The sequence below is a fragment of the Acomys russatus genome, chromosome 26, assembly GCF_903995435.1.
Source record: "Acomys russatus chromosome 26, mAcoRus1.1, whole genome shotgun sequence".
NCBI classification, from domain to species: domain Eukaryota; kingdom Metazoa; phylum Chordata; class Mammalia; order Rodentia; family Muridae; genus Acomys; species Acomys russatus.
Genome location: NC_067162.1, coordinates 50,350,089 through 50,354,391, shown reverse-complemented (window position 1 = coordinate 50,354,391; position 4,303 = coordinate 50,350,089).

Genomic DNA, 4,303 nt, shown 5'->3' with positions numbered 1-4,303 from the left:
ATAGACGACTGGAAGGTCGCTAGTGGACCAAGTGCGGTAGCGCAACCTCAGCTTCCTCGTCCCCCAGCGGGGCTCATCGTCTGTCCAAACTAGCAGGGAAAGGGGTACCAGGATGAGCGAAGCTACAAAGGTTACTTCCCACTGCCTGAGGGCTGTGGCCTCTGCTTTGCCTCCAGTTTGGCTCACTCTTCCCCGCAGGCGCTGGCGCAGGACGCCCGGTGGCCGTGCTGGACCTGCGGTGGACTCACGCGCGCTCCCCAGCCCGCCTCCTTGGCCACTCCCGGTCCTTTCCTTTGGCACCAGCCCCTGGTCCCGCAGGCTTCGCTACCCCTTGGATCCACCCACCAGGTTCTTTAGTACCGCCTATGTGCGGGTCCGCCCTCTAGCTCCTTTTTCCCTGGAATTCGTCCGGACTCTAACCAAACCCGCCTCCAGGGCCAGACACGCCCCTCCTGCAAATCCATTCCCGCCAAGGTGGCACCTTCTGTCCGTGTAATTGTGCTTTTCCTCGAGCCCTCCCTCCAAAGTCTCCCGGTTCCCCCTTTCCAACTTTATTCCCCAGTTCATTGTGGCCCTGGATCCACCCGTCCAGGTCGTTAGGTGCCCTCCCTGGTGCCCGCCTTCCCGAGTTCACTCTTTAAGTTCATTGGAGCTCCTGGATCCACACCTCTAGGTCTGTTTACCTCCTCCCGGTGCCAGCCTTCCCGCCGCTCCCTCCACTCTGAGTTCATTAGCAGCCCCGGATCGTCACTCTCAGCCACACTCTACGGGTCCTTTCGGGGGGGCTCGGTCCAGCCGGCGAGCGCTTGTCTCCTGATCTTCCTGGCCTGCTCCAAGTCCGTTTACTCAAGATACGCCCACGGGGCCTCTAAGTCGCTGGGTCTCTGGACCCCTCAGGCCCACTCGGCTGTCTAGGCCCATTCGGACCCCACCTCCAGATTGTCATTCTTTTCAAGTCCTAGGGGTGTCCTGTTTTGAGCCCGCCCTCCAACCTCCCGGCCTGGCCTCGCTCTGGGCAGGGGACTGCGGAGCTCACATGGCCCTGAGGGCGGAGCAAGCCTGGGGCCTCTTGGAACTTTCTGGATAGGTAGAGAGATCAAGGTGCATGAGGGTGGCTGAACTCCACTGTGAAAAGAAGAGATGAGCAGAGGACCCCTGCGCTCCAGATGTAAAGTGACCGAGCACCCCTGCAACAGATGATCGCCGCCTGGAGCGCGGTTCCAGACCGGGGCCAGGTGTGCTAATTCTCACCAGGCTGCAGGTTACAGCCAGCCAGGGCAGAGAGGCACCTAACCCGAAAGCTGTTGTATGCCTGTGCCTACAGCGCTCTGATGTCAAGGATCCCCAGGTCCAGCCTAGCACGGTGCAATCCACCGGCTCTGATGTAGGTGACCGTGGTGGCACCTGGGAGCTACAGGCTGCCAGGGGGCTGGAACTGAGAATACAGTTACAAAATAAACCCCACCCGCTCTCCCCCTCCAGAAATCAGAGCAAATTGTATGAGGCCTGCGTGTCCTGGCCGGTGGTAGAGATGAGTACACCTTAATGCTAAACCCTACGAGGGGCTTTGGCTTTGTTTTCAGTCTCTGAATTTGCTCATCTGCAAAATAGTAATAGAAAGTGGTTCTTTGTTCATAGGGTGGCTGGGAAGAGCCCGGAGGGTGGTTACTGGACAGTAATTCTCAAATACTGGTTCGTACCAATCTTAACACTTTTCTGGAGGGGGAGCAGGGTTTTGTCTTGTAACCTGTGCTGACCTTGTACACACGTCAGAACACAGGGTTGCCTGGGACTCACTGCAGTGCTTCTGTCTCAGCCCCCTGAATGCTGAGGCACCGTCAGCCAAGCTCAGCACTCTCTAGTTGAGCAAGCAGATGGCTGCCAGGACCCCTTTCACAAACATACTTTCTAGCTTTCCTATTCTTACAATTTTTATTGTTTCGTGTGTGTGTGTGTGTGTGTGTGTGTGTGTGTGTGTGTGTGTGTAGAGGACATGTGGTATCACCTTTCTCCGTGGTACACCTTTGAGATAAAATCTCTCACTGAACCTGAAGCCAGGTTGGCTGCCAGCAAGCCTTAGGGATGCTCTTCTCCTCAACAATACACCAGTGTTACAGAGATGGCTACACCTGGCTTTTTATTTGGGTCCTGGGAATCCAAATTCAAGTCTTTATGCTTTTGCAGCAAATGCTCTTACCACTGAGCCATCTTCCCAGCACTGACATTTCTGTCTTTCTAATATTTATACTGTGATTGCCTTTTGCTTTGGACAAGCAATACAGGTCTCCCCCTACAAGCAGAGAAGTCAAGACTCATGATTAAGCTTAAATGTGAATCACCCTGAAAGAAACAATTTGTGGAAATTGTATTGGCACAAGTACAAAAAACAAAATTGCGAGGCTGGTAGTCTGGGGGACATAGGCTTCCTTGAGAAGACTGGGAGGCGCAGGAGGAGAAGCCGTTTCACCCTTCTCGGCAGCTTCCACTTTAGTTTCTTGTGTGATATAAACTCCATGGGCCATTACACACACACACACACACACACAAACACATGCACACAGACACATACACACACACACAGACACATGCACACAGACACACACACACACCAAATGTAACTTAACATTTTAATCTGAAAAAAAAATTAGGGATAGAAAACTATTTTCCCCAATGTTTACTTATGTCCAAACCCTCTTCTTATGTCCAAACCCTCTTCCCCCTTACATAATTCTCTTTAGAAGACAGAATGACAGGAAGATGACAGTTTAGAGGAGTTGCCTTTGCCGGGTCCTGTGGCCAACTTCTAGACAAGACACCAGCTGTCGCTACCCACCTTTGATTCTATCTGTGTGTCTGTGTGTGCGCGCGCGCGTGTGGAAGAGTTCAGAGCAGAAGGGGAGAAAATCAGACTGGACATGGCAATGGCTAGGGCACTGGGAGGGTGGAAAGAATAGTGAAGACAGAGAGAGAGAGAGAGAGAGAGAGAGAGAGAGAGAGAGAGAGAGAGAGAGAGCAGAGAGAGACACACACACAGAGGAGGGGGCAAGAGAGAGAGAGGGAGAGAGACAGGAAGTAAGAGAGAGGGGGATAGAAAGAGATAGAAAAGTGAGAAGAAGAGAAAGGTGTGGGGGGTGGAGAACAGAGATAGAAAGCAACCCCTGGACAAATTATGTGGATGACATAGAGGCCAAGCTGGGGCAGGGTGGACGAGGAGATAAGCTGGGTGCAGGTGTAGAGTTTGAAGTGTGTAACAGGCACTAGAAATACTGAGGGAGCCAGGACGCCAGGACGGACTTTGATACACCAGTGGGTTCCACTGGTGTTTGTCAGTGTAGAGCCATCTGCCCCTCTGCCAGGGTTCAGGGAACCTACTCCTCTCTGAGGACTGAAAACCTGTTTCACAGGTTCCTGAGAAATGGTGGCTTTCATCTAACTGCCAGAAATAGTCCATATTGAATTTATTTCTGGCTATGTGGACAGCCTGAGTCCTAAAACACTCTCTCTCTCTCTCTTCCTCCCCCCCCCTCCCTTCCTCCCTCCCTCCTTCCCTCTCACCCTCCCTCCCCACCCCCACCCGGGGTGTGTGTGTGTGTGTGTGTGTGTGTGTGTATGGTTTCACCTGTATGCCATAATTTAGTATAGTCTACCATGAATATGACCCTGCACTGTGGTGAATAGTGGGGCCTGGGAGCAGACGGGGGTCCAATCCTGGCTTTGTCAGTGAGTGTTGTATAAACCTCAGCTTTGTTCTGCGATCATCTCTTCCCTAACATGGTGGAGCAGCAGTTACCTTCCTCATGGTGTGTCGACCGTTCTCTGACCTTTCCCAAACCACAGCCCTCCATCTGTTATTTCCATGTCAGCTTTGCTTATGGTGGGCCCTATTACTTATTAGAACAGAAAATCTATGGTAGATTTCTTTCTATTTTTGTTTCACTTATACTTTGTATATGCTCCTGGGTCAGAGATTCTTCCAAATAAAAATTAAGAGTATCCCCCAAGATGGATGCAAAGCTGGAGTGGGGATTTCCGAGAGGCGCGTGACATGTAAAAGCATTATGCTAAGGGCTGGAAATGCCCCTCAATGCTTGCTCGCTCTGATGCCTGCTTGGCTTGCACAAGGCCCCACACCCAATGCCTAGTACCACAGAAATAAAAGAAGTCATAATGCGTTAATCTTTTTAAAAATGTGTGTACGGATATTTTGCAAACATGTATCTGGACATTGCTTGCATACCTGGTACCCCTCAGAGGCTAAAAAAGGGTGCTAAATCCCCTGGCATTGAATTAGAGGTGGCTGTGA